General features: G+C 62.7%; 2 non-coding genes across 2 annotated transcripts; both read right to left on the reverse strand.

Annotated features, from left to right (window-relative positions):
- Positions 1-3,235: 3,235 nt before the first annotated feature.
- On the reverse strand, positions 3,236-3,354 carry LOC131866872 (5S ribosomal RNA). Its single transcript, XR_009365471.1, has one exon. It is a non-coding gene; the product is annotated as a 5S ribosomal RNA (ribosomal RNA).
- Positions 3,355-11,158: 7,804 nt separating this feature from the next.
- Positions 11,159-11,277, reverse strand: LOC131866873 (5S ribosomal RNA). The gene has a single exon (XR_009365472.1). It is a non-coding gene; the product is annotated as a 5S ribosomal RNA (ribosomal RNA).
- Positions 11,278-16,097: the final 4,820 nt, after the last annotated feature.

Raw genomic sequence — 16,097 nt, forward strand, 5'->3', positions numbered from 1 at the left:
CCCCGGGTGCGCACCTCGCGTGCACCTTCGCCGCGGTGGGCACCATGGCGTGCACGAAGTCGGAGCCCGGTTTGCCCCGGGTGCGCACCTCGCGTGCACCTTCGCCGGGGTGGGCACCTTGGTGTGCAGACCTTGGCTGGGTTGCGCGCCCTGGTGGGCACCATGGTGCGCACCAAGGAGCGCTCCGAAGTGTGCTCCAAGGTGCGGCCTGCACGAAGTCGGAGCCCGGTTTGCCCCGGGTGTGCACCTCGGGTGGGCACCTTGGTGCGCATGCCTTGCCTGGGCTGCGCACCAGGGCGGGCTCAAGATGGCACCCGCGTTCCTTTTTTTTCACTATCTTTCAAAACGGAAATTTTAAAATCTCATTTTTTTTTGCCTTTTTCTGGAAATTAGTGAAGGCAGCGCATCAAAGGTGCGCACCTCGCTGCCCACCACGGTGCGCAACGCCGGTGGGCACCCGGGAGTGCTTCGAAGTGTGCTCCAAGGTGCTGCGTGCACGTTGTCGGAGCCCGGTTTGCCCCGGGTGCGCACCTCGCGTGCACCTTCGTCGGGGTGGGCACCTTGGCTGGGTTTGCCCCGGCTGCGCTCCGAAGCGGGGTTATTGGAGCGCCGCCTCTTTTTTTGTCGGAGCGTTTGGTGGGGTTTCTCGCATTGGCTCTTCCGAGGCCCGGTTGCCACCCTGGCGCGCACGAAGTCGGAAGTAGGGTTAATTGCCCGGGTGCGCACCTTTGCCAGGGTGGGCACCTTACCTGGGCTGCGCACCAGGGCGGGCTCAAGATGGCACGTGCGTTCCGTTTTTTTCACTATCTTTCAAAACGGAAATTTTAAAATCTCCTTTTTTTTTTGCCTTTTCTGGAAATTAGTGAAGGCAGCGCATCAAAGGTGCGCACCTCGCTGCCCACCTTGGTGTGCTCTGAGGTGCGCACCCGGGAGCGCTACGAAGTGTGCTCCAAGGTGCGGCGTGCACGTTGTCGGAGCCCGGTTTGCCCCGGGTGCGCACCTCGCCTGCACCTTGGCCGGGGTGGGCACCTTGGCTGGGTTTGCCCAGGGTGCGCTCCGAAGCGGGGTTACTGGAGCGCCCCCTCTTTTTTTGTCAGAGCGTTTGGTGGGGTTTCTCGCATTGGCTCTTCCCAGGCCCGGTTGTTGGGTGCGCTCCCACCCTGGCGCGCGCGAAGTTGGAAGTTGGGTTAATTGCCCGGGCGCGCACCTTCGCCAGGGTGGGCACCTTGGTGCGCACACCTTGGCTGGGCTGCGCACCAGGGCGGGCTCAAGATGGCACCAGCATTCCCTTTTTCTCACTATCTTTCAAAACGGAAATTTTAAAATCTCGTTTTTTTTTTGCCTTTTATGGAAATTAGTGAAGGCATCGCATCAAAGGTGCGCACCTCGCTGCCCACCTTGGTGTGCTCCGAGGTGTCCACCACGGTGCGCAACGCCGGTGCGAACCCGGGAGCGCCCCGATGTGTGCTCCAAGGTGCGGCGTGCACGAAGTCGGACCCCGGTTTGCCCCGGGTGCGCACCTCGCGTGCACCTTGGTGCGCACACCTTGGCTGGGTTGCGCGGCCTGGTGGGCACCATGGTGCGCACCAAGGAGCGCTCCGAAGTGTGCTCCAAGGTGCGGCGTGCACGAAGTCGGAGCCCGGTTTGCCCCGGGTACGCACCTCGCGTGCACCTTCGCCGGGGTGGGCACCTCGGCTGGGTTGCGCGCCCTGGTGCGCACCAAGGAGCGCTCCGAAGTGTGCTCCAAGGTGCGGCGTGCACGAAGTCGGAGCCCGGTTTGCCCCGGGTGCGCACCTTCGCCGCGGTGCGCACCATGGCGTGCACGAAGTCGGAGCCCGGTTTGCCCCGGGTGCGCACCTCGCGTGCACCTTCGGCGGGGTTGCGCGCCCTGGTGCGCACCAAGGAGCGCTCCGAAGTGTGCTCCAAGGTGCGGCGTGCACGAAGTCGGAGCCCGGTTTGCCCCGGGTGCGCACCTCGCGTGCACCTTCGCCAGGGTGGGCACCTCGGTGCGCACACCTTCTCAATGTTTTCTTGCCTTTTCTGGAAATTGGTGAAGGCAGCGCATCAAAGGTGCGCACCTCGGTGTGCTCCGAGGTGCGAACCCGAGAGCGCTCCGAGGTGCCCACGAAGTCGAAAGTCGGGTTAATTGCATTGTTTTCCCCGGGTGCGCTCCGAGGTGCGCAACATCGGCGCGCACCAAGGAGGGCTCCGAAGTGTGCTCCAAGGTGCGCACGATGGCGTGCACCTCTGGTGCGCACGATTCGGAGCTCGGTTTGACCGGGGTGCGCACACCTTGGCTGGGTTGCGCACCTTTTGTGCGCTCCAAGGTGCGCACGAAGTCGGAGCTCGGTTTGCCCCGGGTGCGCACCTTCGCCAGGGTGCGCACCTTGATGCGCACGCCTTGGCTGGGCTGCGCACCTTGGTGGGCGCCATGGTGCGCACCTTTCGTGCGCTCCAAGGTGCGCACGAAGTCGGAGCTCGGTTTGCCCCGGGTGCGCACCTTGGTGGGCGCCATGGTGCACTCCGAGGTGCCCAAGATTGGTGCGCACCAAGGAGCGCTCCGAAGTGCGCTCCAAGGTGCGCGCGAAGTCGAAAGTTGGGTTAATTGTCCGGTTTGCCTCGGGTGCGCACCTTGCGTGCACCTTCGCCAGGGTGGGCGCCTTGGTGCGCACACCTTGGCTGGGCTGCGCACACCTTGGCACCCGCGTTTCCTTCATTTTAAATTTTTTTTTTTTACAATCTCTCAAGTGGGAAATTCTATAATCTCAACTTTTTTTGCCTTTTCAGGAAACTTTTGAATGGAGCGCATCATTGGTGCGCTCCGAAGTGTGCTCCAAAGCTCTCTCCAGCTGCGTGCACCTGCCCCGGCCGCGCACCCGGCCCCGCCCAGCTTCGCTCACCTGTCCCGGGCGTCTGGTGCGGAACCTTAGAGTAAGAAACATCACCGTGCACCTTGGCCAACGTGCGCGACTCGACCGAGCGCGCACTGGCCGAGGTGCACACCGATTTCACCTGGGTGCGCGCGCAGCACCTCGGGCGCACCGGGGTGCGCGCACAACGCCCGGGTTGCACCGTGGCCTGTGTGCTCGGGGCGCCTCGGGTGCGCGCTCGGTGTCGCCCCCGCGCGCGCGGTAGTGCGGGCAGCGCACCCCGGCCCGGCCCGGCCCCGACGAGAACGCAAACGGGCAAAAGGTTTATTCAAATAGCATTGCGACGCCCGGCGAAAAACTAAAAAAGGGTGCAACACCGGGACTTCCCGGGAGGTCACCCATCCCAGTACTACTCCGGCCCAAGCGCGCTTAACTGCGGAGTTCTGATGGGATCCGGTGCACTAACGCTGGTATGATCGCACCCGTTATGAGCTTGTCGCAGTGTGTACTTAGCAAACCGCGACCCACGTGCGAATCCACCCCGGCCACCCACCCCCGTCGAGGTGCACACCCTCCCTCGCGAAGTGCGCCCCGTTCGCCAAGTGTGAGCCCTGCCCGGGTGCGCGCACCTTGCTAGGGCGTCGGGTGTGCACCCGGCCCGGCCTACGTGCGTGCACCTGGAGGGGGCGTCGTGTGCGTGCAGTGTCCCGTCTGCAACGCGGTGCCCACACACCACCTCGGGCGCAACGACCTGCGCTCACATGTGGGCCGAGTGCACCTTGGTGCATGTTCGGGGCGCCTCGGGTGCACGCTCGATCTTGCCCCGGTGCACCAAGGCGCTCGGTTTGCCCCGGGTGCGCACTTGGTGCAAGGTGGGCACCCAAAATAGGGATCAAGCACCAAAACACAAGTTTCGGGATGCAAAATGGGACCCAAGGACCACAAATGCGTTCCAAGACCCATGATGGGTCCACGAGAACAAAAATGTGTTCCGAGACTTAATAAACAAATATTGGGTTTTAGGAGAAGAAACATGCTCTGATGCCCAAAACGAGAATCGACCCCGAAAAGGCCACAGGCCAAAAGTGGGATGCGAGACAAAAAAAAATGGGACCCGAGGACCAAAATTGGGTTCCCAGGTCGAAGACAGGGCAACCGGACAAGAAACGACCTCTAAGGCTCGAAATGAGTCCCGACGACTAAAACTTGACAAGAAGCACCCATCAGGCACCCAACTCGACACCCATGGGATGCCGACCCACCCGGGCTTCCACCTAGCACACCTTGGCACCCACCCACCCTCGCACCCAACCTCGCACCCAACTTAGCACCTTTGAACCCACATTGGCACTCACCCTGACCCTGGCACCTTGGAACCCACATTGGCACTCACCTTGACCCTGGCACCCACCTTTGCACTCACCTTGGGACCCACCCTGGCTCCCACCTCGGCACCCACCCAGACACCCACCTTGGTTCCTTGGCACCCACCTTGGATCCTTGGCACCCACCCCGACACCCACCTTGGCACGCAACTTGGCTACTTGCCACCCACCTTGGCTCCTTGACGCCCACCCCGACAACCACCCCGTGACCTACCCTGGCTAGGGTTGGTGCACACCCACCCTGGTGCCCACCTTGGCACCCACCCTATGACCCACCTTGGCACGCACCTTAGTACCCACCCCGTTACCCACCCTAGGACCCACCCCGTGACCCACCTTGGCCAGGGTGGGTGCCTTGGTGCGCACAACTTGCCTGGGCTGCACACCAGGGCGGGCTCAAGATGGCACCCGCGTTCCGTTTTTTTCACTATCTTTCAAAACGGAAATTTTAAAATCTCATTTTTTTCTTTTTTTTGCCTTTTCTGGAAATTAGTGAAGGCAGCGCATCAAAGGTGCGCAATGCTGGTGCGAACCCGGGAGCGCTCCGATGTGTGCTCCAAGGTGCGGCGTGCACGAAGTCCGAGCCCGGTTTGCCCCGGGTGCGCACCTCGCGTGCACCTTCGCCGGGGTGAGCACCTTGGCTGGGTTGCGCGCCCTGGTGCGTACCAAGGAGCGCTCTGAAGTGTGCTCCAAGGTGCGGCGTGCACGAAGTCGGAGCCCGGTTTGCCCCGGGTGTGCACCTCGGGTGCGCACCTCGCGTGCACCTTCGCTGCGGTGGGCACCTTGGCTGGGTTGCGCGCCTTGGTGGGCACCATGCAGTGCACGAAGTCGGAGCCCGGTTTGCCCCGGGCGCGCACCTCCGCCAGGGTGGGCACCTTGGTGCGCACAACTTGCCTGGGCTGCGCATCAGGAAGGGCTCAAGATGGCACCCGCGTTCCGTTTTTTTCACTATCTTTCAGAACGGAAATTTTAAAATATCGTTTTTTTTTGCCTTTTCTGGAAATTAGTGAAGGCAGCGCATCAAAGGTGCGCAACGCTGGTGCGAACCTGGGAGCGCTCCGATGTGTGCTCCAAGGTGCGGCGTGCACGAAGTCGGAGCCCGGTTTGCCTCGGGTGCGCCCTGGTGGGCACCATGGTGCGCACCAAGGAGCGCTCCGAAGTGTGCTCCAAGGTGCGGCCTGCACGAAGTCGGAGCCCGGTTTGCCCCGGGTGTGCACCTCGGGTGGGCACCTTGGTGCGCATGCCTTGCCTGGGCTGCGCACCAGGGCGGGCTCAAGATGGCACCCGCGTTCCTTTTTTTTCACTATCTTTCAAAACGGAAATTTTAAAATCTCATTTTTTTTTGCCTTTTTCTGGAAATTAGTGAAGGCAGCGCATCAAAGGTGCGCACCTCGCTGCCCACCACGGTGCGCAACGCCGGTGGGCACCCGGGAGTGCTTCGAAGTGTGCTCCAAGGTGCTGCGTGCACGTTGTCGGAGCCCGGTTTGCCCCGGGTGCGCACCTCGCGTGCACCTTCGTCGGGGTGGGCACCTTGGCTTGGTTTGCCCCGGCTGCGCTCCGAAGCGGGGTTATTGGAGCGCCGCCTCTTTTTTTGTCGGAGCGTTTGGTGGGGTTTCTCGCATTGGCTCTTCCGAGGCCCGGTTGCCACCCTGGCGTTCACGAAGTCGGAAGTAGGGTTAATTGCCCGGGTGCGCACCTTTGCCAGGGTGGCACCTTACCTGGGCTGCGCACCAGGGCGGGCTCAAGATGGCACGCGCGTTCCGTTTTTTTCACTATCTTTCAAAACGGAAATTTTAAAATCTCCTTTTTTTTTTGCCTTTTCTGGAAATTAGTGAAGGCAGCGCATCAAAGGTGCGCACCTCGCTGCCCACCTTGGTGTGCTCTGAGGTGCGCACCCGGGAGCGCTACGAAGTGTGCTCCAAGGTGCGGCGTGCACGTTGTCGGAGCCCGGTTTGCCCCGGGTGCGCACCTCGCCTGCACCTTGGCCGGGGTGGGCACCTTGGCTGGGTTTGCCCAGGGTGCGCTCCGAAGCGGGGTTACTGGAGCGCCCCCTCTTTTTTTGTCAGAGAGTTTGGTGGGGTTTCTCGCATTGGCTCTTCCCAGGCCCGGTTGTTGGGTGCGCTCCCACCCTGGCGCGCGCGAAGTTGGAAGTTGGGTTAATTGCCCGGGCGCGCACCTTCGCCAGGGTGGGCACCTTGGTGCGCAAACCTTGGCTGGGCTGCGCACCAGGGCGGGCTCAAGATGGCACCAGCATTCCCTTTTTCTCACTATCTTTCAAAACGGAAATTTTAAAATCTCGTTTTTTTTTTGCCTTTTATGGAAATTAGTGAAGGCATCGCATCAAAGGTGCGCACCTCGCTGCCCACCTTGGTGTGCTCCGAGGTGCCCACCACGGTGCGCAACGCCGGTGCGAACCCGGGAGCGCCCCGATGTGTGCTCCAAGGTGCGGCGTGCACGAAGTCGGACCCCGGTTTGCCCCGGGTGCGCACCTCGCGTGCACCTTGGTGCGCACACCTTGGCTGGGTTGCGCGGCCTGGTGGGCACCATGGTGCGCACCAAGGAGCGCTCCGAAGTGTGCTCCAAGGTGCGGCGTGCACGAAGTCGGAGCCCGGTTTGCCCCGGGTGCGCACCTTCGCCGCGGTGGGCACCATGGCGTGCACGAAGTCGGAGCCCGGTTTGCCCCGGGTGCGCACCTCGCGTGCACCTTCGCCGGGGTGGGCACCTCGGCTGGGTTGCGCGCCCTGGTGCGCACCAAGGAGCGCTCTGAAGTGTGCTCCAAGGTGCGGCGTGCACGAAGTCGGAGCCCGGTTTGCCCCGGGTGTGCACCTCGCGTGCACCTTCGCTGCGGTGGGCACCTTGGCTGGGTTGCGCGCCTTGGTGGGCACCATGCAGTGCACGAAGTCGGAGCCCGGTTTGCCCCGGGCGCGCACCTCCGCCAGGGTGGGCACCTTGGTGCGCACAACTTGCCTGGGCTGCGCACCAGGAAGGGCTCAAGATGGCACCCGCGTTCCGTTTTTTTCACTATCTTTCAGAACGGAAATTTTAAAATATCGTTTTTTTTTGCCTTTTCTGGAAATTAGTGAAGGCAGCGCATCAAAGGTGCGCAACGCTGGTGCGAACCTGGGAGCGCTCCGATGTGTGCTCCAAGGTGCGGCGTGCACGAAGTCGGACCCCGGTTTGCCCCGGGTGCGCACCTCGCGTGCACCTTGGTGCGCACACCTTGGCTGGGTTGCGCGCCCTGGTGGGCACCATGGTGCGCACCAAGGAGCGCTCCGAAGTGTGCTCCAAGGTGCGGCGTGCACGAAGTCGGAGCCCGGTTTGCCCCGGGTGCGCACCTCGCGTGCACCTTCGCCGCGGTGGGCACCATGGCGTGCACGAAGTCGGAGCCCGGTTTGCCCCGGGTGCGCACCTCGCGTGCACCTTCGCCGGGGTGGGCACCTTAGTGTGCAGACCTTGGCTGGGTTGCGCGCCCTGGTGGGCACCATGGTGCGCACCAAGGAGCGCTCCGAAGTGTGCTCCAAGGTGCGGCCTGCACGAAGTCGGAGCCCGGTTTGCCCCGGGTGTGCACCTCGGGTGGGCACCTTGGTGCGCATGCCTTGCCTGGGCTGCGCACCAGGGCGGGCTCAAGATGGCACCCGCGTTCCTTTTTTTTCACTATCTTTCAAAACGGAAATTTTAAAATCTCATTTTTTTTTGCCTTTTTCTGGAAATTAGTGAAGGCAGCGCATCAAAGGTGCGCACCTCGCTGCCCACCACGGTGCGCAACGCCGGTGGGCACCCGGGAGTGCTTCGAAGTGTGCTCCAAGGTGCTGCGTGCACGTTGTCGGAGCCCGGTTTGCCCCGGGTGCGCACCTCGCGTGCACCTTCGTCGGGGTGGGCACCTTGGCTGGGTTTGCCCCGGCTGCGCTCCGAAGCGGGGTTATTGGAGCGCCGCCTCTTTTTTTGTCGGAGCGTTTGGTGGGGTTTCTCGCATTGGCTCTTCCGAGGCCCGGTTGCCACCCTGGCGCGCACGAAGTCGGAAGTAGGGTTAATTGCCCGGGTGCGCACCTTTGCCAGGGTGGGCACCTTACCTGGGCTGCGCACCAGGGCGGGCTCAAGATGGCACGCGCGTTCCGTTTTTTTCACTATCTTTCAAAACGGAAATTTTAAAATCTCCTTTTTTTTTTGCCTTTTCTGGAAATTAGTGAAGGCAGCGCATCAAAGGTGCGCACCTCGCTGCCCACCTTGGTGTGCTCTGAGGTGCGCACCCGGGAGCGCTACGAAGTGTGCTCCAAGGTGCGGCGTGCACGTTGTCGGAGCCCGGTTTGCCCCGGGTGCGCACCTCGCCTGCACCTTGGCCGGGGTGGGCACCTTGGCTGGGTTTGCCCAGGGTGCGCTCCGAAGCGGGGTTACTGGAGCGCCCCCTCTTTTTTTGTCAGAGCGTTTGGTGGGGTTTCTCGCATTGGCTCTTCCCAGGCCCGGTTGTTGGGTGCGCTCCCACCCTGGCGCGCGCGAAGTTGGAAGTTGGGTTAATTGCCCGGGCGCGCACCTTCGCCAGGGTGGGCACCTTGGTGCGCACACCTTGGCTGGGCTGCGCACCAGGGCGGGCTCAAGATGGCACCAGCATTCCCTTTTTCTCACTATCTTTCAAAACGGAAATTTTAAAATCTCGTTTTTTTTTTGCCTTTTATGGAAATTAGTGAAGGCATCGCATCAAAGGTGCGCACCTCGCTGCCCACCTTGGTGTGCTCCGAGGTGCCCACCACGGTGCGCAACGCCGGTGCGAACCCGGGAGCGCCCCGATGTGTGCTCCAAGGTGCGGCGTGCACGAAGTCGGACCCCGGTTTGCCCCGGGTGCGCACCTCGCGTGCACCTTGGTGCGCACACCTTGGCTGGGTTGCGCGGCCTGGTGGGCACCATGGTGCGCACCAAGGAGCGCTCCGAAGTGTGCTCCAAGGTGCGGCGTGCACGAAGTCGGAGCCCGGTTTGCCCCGGGTACGCACCTCGCGTGCACCTTCGCCGGGGTGGGCACCTCGGCTGGGTTGCGCGCCCTGGTGCGCACCAAGGAGCGCTCCGAAGTGTGCTCCAAGGTGCGGCGTGCACGAAGTCGGAGCCCGGTTTGCCCCGGGTGCGCACCTTCGCCGCGGTGCGCACCATGGCGTGCACGAAGTCGGAGCCCGGTTTGCCCCGGGTGCGCACCTCGCGTGCACCTTCGGCGGGGTTGCGCGCCCTGGTGGGCACCATGGTGCGCACCAAGGAGCGCTCCGAAGTGTGCTCCAAGGTGCGGCGTGCACGAAGTCGGAGCCCGGTTTGCCCCGGGTGCGCACCTCGCGTGCACCTTCGGCGGGGTTGCGCGCCCTGGTGGGCACCATGGTGCGCACCAAGGAGCGCTCCGAAGTGTGCTCCAAGGTGCGGCGTGCACGAAGTCGGAGCCCGGTTTGCCCCGGGTGCGCACCTCGCGTGCACCTTCGCCGCGGTGGGCACCATGGCGTGCACGAAGTCGGAGCCCGGTTTGCCCCGGGTGCGCACCTCGCGTGCACCTTCGCCGGGGTGGGCACCTCGGCGGGGTTGCGCGCCCTGGTGCGCACCAAGGAGCGCTCCGAAGTGTGCTCCAAGGTGCGGCGTGCACGAAGTCGGAGCCCGGTTTGCCCCGGGTGCGCACCTCGCGTGCACCTTCGCCAGGGTGGGCACCTCGGTGCGCACACCTTCTCAATGTTTTCTTGCCTTTTCTGGAAATTGGTGAAGGCAGCGCATCAAAGGTGCGCACCTCGGTGTGCTCCGAGGTGCGAACCCGAGAGCGCTCCGAGGTGCCCACGAAGTCGAAAGTCGGGTTAATTGCATTGTTTTCCCCGGGTGCGCTCCGAGGTGCGCAACATCGGCGCGCACCAAGGAGGGCTCCGAAGTGTGCTCCAAGGTGCGCACGATGGCGTGCACCTCTGGTGCGCACGATTCGGAGCTCGGTTTGACCGGGGTGCGCACACCTTGGCTGGGTTGCGCACCTTTTGTGCGCTCCAAGGTGCGCACGAAGTCGGAGCTCGGTTTGCCCCGGGTGCGCACCTTCGCCAGGGTGCGCACCTTGATGCGCACGCCTTGGCTGGGCTGCGCACCTTGGTGGGCGCCATGGTGCGCACCTTTCGTGCGCTCCAAGGTGCGCACGAAGTCGGAGCTCGGTTTGCCCCGGGTGCGCACCTTGGTGGGCGCCATGGTGCACTCCGAGGTGCCCAAGATTGGTGCGCACCAAGGAGCGCTCCGAAGTGCGCTCCAAGGTGCGCGCGAAGTCGAAAGTTGGGTTAATTGTCCGGTTTGCCTCGGGTGCGCACCTTGCGTGCACCTTCGCCAGGGTGGGCGCCTTGGTGCGCACACCTTGGCTGGGCTGCGCACACCTTGGCACCCGCGTTTCCTTCATTTTAAATTTTTTTTTTTTACAATCTCTCAAGTGGGAAATTCTATAATCTCAACTTTTTTTGCCTTTTCAGGAAACTTTTGAATGGAGCGCATCATTGGTGCGCTCCGAAGTGTGCTCCAAAGCTCTCTCCAGCTGCGTGCACCTGCCCCGGCCGCGCACCCGGCCCCGCCCAGCTTCGCTCACCTGTCCCGGGCGTCTGGTGCGGAACCTTAGAGTAAGAAACATCACCGTGCACCTTGGCCAACGTGCGCGACTCGACCGAGCGCGCACTGGCCGAGGTGCACACCGATTTCACCTGGGTGCGCGCGCAGCACCTCGGGCGCACCGGGGTGCGCGCACAACGCCCGGGTTGCACCGTGGCCTGTGTGCTCGGGGCGCCTCGGGTGCGCGCTCGGTGTCGCCCCCGCGCGCGCGGTAGTGCGGGCAGCGCACCCCGGCCCGGCCCGGCCCCGACGAGAACGCAAACGGGCAAAAGGTTTATTCAAATAGCATTGCGACGCCCGGCGAAAAACTAAAAAAGGGTGCAACACCGGGACTTCCCGGGAGGTCACCCATCCCAGTACTACTCCGGCCCAAGCGCGCTTAACTGCGGAGTTCTGATGGGATCCGGTGCACTAACGCTGGTATGATCGCACCCGTTATGAGCTTGTCGCAGTGTGTACTTAGCAAACCGCGACCCACGTGCGAATCCACCCCGGCCACCCACCCCCGTCGAGGTGCACACCCTCCCTCGCGAAGTGCGCCCCGTTCGCCAAGTGTGAGCCCTGCCCGGGTGCGCGCACCTTGCTAGGGCGTCGGGTGTGCACCCGGCCCGGCCTACGTGCGTGCACCTGGAGGGGGCGTCGTGTGCGTGCAGTGTCCCGTCTGCAACGCGGTGCCCACACACCACCTCGGGCGCAACGACCTGCGCTCACATGTGGGCCGAGTGCACCTTGGTGCATGTTCGGGGCGCCTCGGGTGCACGCTCGATCTTGCCCCGGTGCACCAAGGCGCTCGGTTTGCCCCGGGTGCGCACTTGGTGCAAGGTGGGCACCCAAAATAGGGATCAAGCACCAAAACACAAGTTTCGGGATGCAAAATGGGACCCAAGGACCACAAATGCGTTCCAAGACCCATGATGGGTCCACGAGAACAAAAATGTGTTCCGAGACTTAATAAACAAATATTGGGTTTTAGGAGAAGAAACATGCTCTGATGCCCAAAACGAGAATCGACCCCGAAAAGGCCACAGGCCAAAAGTGGGATGCGAGACAAAAAAAAATGGGACCCGAGGACCAAAATTGGGTTCCCAGGTCGAAGACAGGGCAACCGGACAAGAAACGACCTCTAAGGCTCGAAATGAGTCCCGACGACTAAAACTTGACAAGAAGCACCCATCAGGCACCCAACTCGACACCCATGGGATGCCGACCCACCCGGGCTTCCACCTAGCACACCTTGGCACCCACCCACCCTCGCACCCAACCTCGCACCCAACTTAGCACCTTTGAACCCACATTGGCACTCACCCTGACCCTGGCACCTTGGAACCCACATTGGCACTCACCTTGACCCTGGCACCCACCTTTGCACTCACCTTGGGACCCACCCTGGCTCCCACCTCGGCACCCACCCAGACACCCACCTTGGTTCCTTGGCACCCACCTTGGATCCTTGGCACCCACCCCGACACCCACCTTGGCACGCAACTTGGCTACTTGCCACCCACCTTGGCTCCTTGACGCCCACCCCGACAACCACCCCGTGACCTACCCTGGCTAGGGTTGGTGCACACCCACCCTGGTGCCCACCTTGGCACCCACCCTATGACCCACCTTGGCACGCACCTTAGTACCCACCCCGTTACCCACCCTAGGACCCACCCCGTGACCCACCTTGGCCAGGGTGGGTGCCTTGGTGCGCACAACTTGCCTGGGCTGCACACCAGGGCGGGCTCAAGATGGCACCCGCGTTCCGTTTTTTTCACTATCTTTCAAAACGGAAATTTTAAAATCTCATTTTTTTCTTTTTTTTGCCTTTTCTGGAAATTAGTGAAGGCAGCGCATCAAAGGTGCGCAATGCTGGTGCGAACCCGGGAGCGCTCCGATGTGTGCTCCAAGGTGCGGCGTGCACGAAGTCCGAGCCCGGTTTGCCCCGGGTGCGCACCTCGCGTGCACCTTCGCCGGGGTGAGCACCTTGGCTGGGTTGCGCGCCCTGGTGCGTACCAAGGAGCGCTCTGAAGTGTGCTCCAAGGTGCGGCGTGCACGAAGTCGGAGCCCGGTTTGCCCCGGGTGTGCACCTCGGGTGCGCACCTCGCGTGCACCTTCGCTGCGGTGGGCACCTTGGCTGGGTTGCGCGCCTTGGTGGGCACCATGCAGTGCACGAAGTCGGAGCCCGGTTTGCCCCGGGCGCGCACCTCCGCCAGGGTGGGCACCTTGGTGCGCACAACTTGCCTGGGCTGCGCATCAGGAAGGGCTCAAGATGGCACCCGCGTTCCGTTTTTTTCACTATCTTTCAGAACGGAAATTTTAAAATATCGTTTTTTTTTGCCTTTTCTGGAAATTAGTGAAGGCAGCGCATCAAAGGTGCGCAACGCTGGTGCGAACCTGGGAGCGCTCCGATGTGTGCTCCAAGGTGCGGCGTGCACGAAGTCGGAGCCCGGTTTGCCTCGGGTGCGCCCTGGTGGGCACCATGGTGCGCACCAAGGAGCGCTCCGAAGTGTGCTCCAAGGTGCGGCCTGCACGAAGTCGGAGCCCGGTTTGCCCCGGGTGTGCACCTCGGGTGGGCACCTTGGTGCGCATGCCTTGCCTGGGCTGCGCACCAGGGCGGGCTCAAGATGGCACCCGCGTTCCTTTTTTTTCACTATCTTTCAAAACGGAAATTTTAAAATCTCATTTTTTTTTGCCTTTTTCTGGAAATTAGTGAAGGCAGCGCATCAAAGGTGCGCACCTCGCTGCCCACCACGGTGCGCAACGCCGGTGGGCACCCGGGAGTGCTTCGAAGTGTGCTCCAAGGTGCTGCGTGCACGTTGTCGGAGCCCGGTTTGCCCCGGGTGCGCACCTCGCGTGCACCTTCGTCGGGGTGGGCACCTTGGCTTGGTTTGCCCCGGCTGCGCTCCGAAGCGGGGTTATTGGAGCGCCGCCTCTTTTTTTGTCGGAGCGTTTGGTGGGGTTTCTCGCATTGGCTCTTCCGAGGCCCGGTTGCCACCCTGGCGTTCACGAAGTCGGAAGTAGGGTTAATTGCCCGGGTGCGCACCTTTGCCAGGGTGGCACCTTACCTGGGCTGCGCACCAGGGCGGGCTCAAGATGGCACGCGCGTTCCGTTTTTTTCACTATCTTTCAAAACGGAAATTTTAAAATCTCCTTTTTTTTTTGCCTTTTCTGGAAATTAGTGAAGGCAGCGCATCAAAGGTGCGCACCTCGCTGCCCACCTTGGTGTGCTCTGAGGTGCGCACCCGGGAGCGCTACGAAGTGTGCTCCAAGGTGCGGCGTGCACGTTGTCGGAGCCCGGTTTGCCCCGGGTGCGCACCTCGCCTGCACCTTGGCCGGGGTGGGCACCTTGGCTGGGTTTGCCCAGGGTGCGCTCCGAAGCGGGGTTACTGGAGCGCCCCCTCTTTTTTTGTCAGAGAGTTTGGTGGGGTTTCTCGCATTGGCTCTTCCCAGGCCCGGTTGTTGGGTGCGCTCCCACCCTGGCGCGCGCGAAGTTGGAAGTTGGGTTAATTGCCCGGGCGCGCACCTTCGCCAGGGTGGGCACCTTGGTGCGCAAACCTTGGCTGGGCTGCGCACCAGGGCGGGCTCAAGATGGCACCAGCATTCCCTTTTTCTCACTATCTTTCAAAACGGAAATTTTAAAATCTCGTTTTTTTTTTGCCTTTTATGGAAATTAGTGAAGGCATCGCATCAAAGGTGCGCACCTCGCTGCCCACCTTGGTGTGCTCCGAGGTGCCCACCACGGTGCGCAACGCCGGTGCGAACCCGGGAGCGCCCCGATGTGTGCTCCAAGGTGCGGCGTGCACGAAGTCGGACCCCGGTTTGCCCCGGGTGCGCACCTCGCGTGCACCTTGGTGCGCACACCTTGGCTGGGTTGCGCGGCCTGGTGGGCACCATGGTGCGCACCAAGGAGCGCTCCGAAGTGTGCTCCAAGGTGCGGCGTGCACGAAGTCGGAGCCCGGTTTGCCCCGGGTGCGCACCTTCGCCGCGGTGGGCACCATGGCGTGCACGAAGTCGGAGCCCGGTTTGCCCCGGGTGCGCACCTCGCGTGCACCTTCGCCGGGGTGGGCACCTCGGCTGGGTTGCGCGCCCTGGTGCGCACCAAGGAGCGCTCTGAAGTGTGCTCCAAGGTGCGGCGTGCACGAAGTCGGAGCCCGGTTTGCCCCGGGTGTGCACCTCGCGTGCACCTTCGCTGCGGTGGGCACCTTGGCTGGGTTGCGCGCCTTGGTGGGCACCATGCAGTGCACGAAGTCGGAGCCCGGTTTGCCCCGGGCGCGCACCTCCGCCAGGGTGGGCACCTTGGTGCGCACAACTTGCCTGGGCTGCGCACCAGGAAGGGCTCAAGATGGCACCCGCGTTCCGTTTTTTTCACTATCTTTCAGAACGGAAATTTTAAAATATCGTTTTTTTTTGCCTTTTCTGGAAATTAGTGAAGGCAGCGCATCAAAGGTGCGCAACGCTGGTGCGAACCTGGGAGCGCTCCGATGTGTGCTCCAAGGTGCGGCGTGCACGAAGTCGGACCCCGGTTTGCCCCGGGTGCGCACCTCGCGTGCACCTTGGTGCGCACACCTTGGCTGGGTTGCGCGCCCTGGTGGGCACCATGGTGCGCACCAAGGAGCGCTCCGAAGTGTGCTCCAAGGTGCGGCGTGCACGAAGTCGGAGCCCGGTTTGCCCCGGGTGCGCACCTCGCGTGCACCTTCGCCGCGGTGGGCACCATGGCGTGCACGAAGTCGGAGCCCGGTTTGCCCCGGGTGCGCACCTCGCGTGCACCTTCGCCGGGGTGGGCACCTTAGTGTGCAGACCTTGGCTGGGTTGCGCGCCCTGGTGGGCACCATGGTGCGCACCAAGGAGCGCTCCGAAGTGTGCTCCAAGGTGCGGCCTGCACGAAGTCGGAGCCCGGTTTGCCCCGGGTGTGCACCTCGGGTGGGCACCTTGGTGCGCATGCCTTGCCTGGGCTGCGCACCAGGGCGGGCTCAAGATGGCACCCGCGTTCCTTTTTTTTCACTATCTTTCAAAACGGAAATTTTAAAATCTCATTTTTTTTTGCCTTTTTCTGGAAATTAGTGAAGGCAGCGCATCAAAGGTGCGCACCTCGCTGCCCACCACGGTGCGCAACGCCGGTGGGCACCCGGGAGTGCTTCGAAGTGTGCTCCAAGGTGCTGCGTGCACGTTGTCGGAGCCCGGTTTGCCCCGGGTGCGCACCTCGCGTGCACCTTCGTCGGGGTGGGCACCTTGGCTGGGTTTGCCCCGGCTGCGCTCCGAAGCGGGG

The sequence above is a fragment of the Cryptomeria japonica genome, unplaced genomic scaffold (assembly GCF_030272615.1).
Source record: "Cryptomeria japonica unplaced genomic scaffold, Sugi_1.0 HiC_scaffold_156, whole genome shotgun sequence".
NCBI classification, from domain to species: domain Eukaryota; kingdom Viridiplantae; phylum Streptophyta; class Pinopsida; order Cupressales; family Cupressaceae; genus Cryptomeria; species Cryptomeria japonica.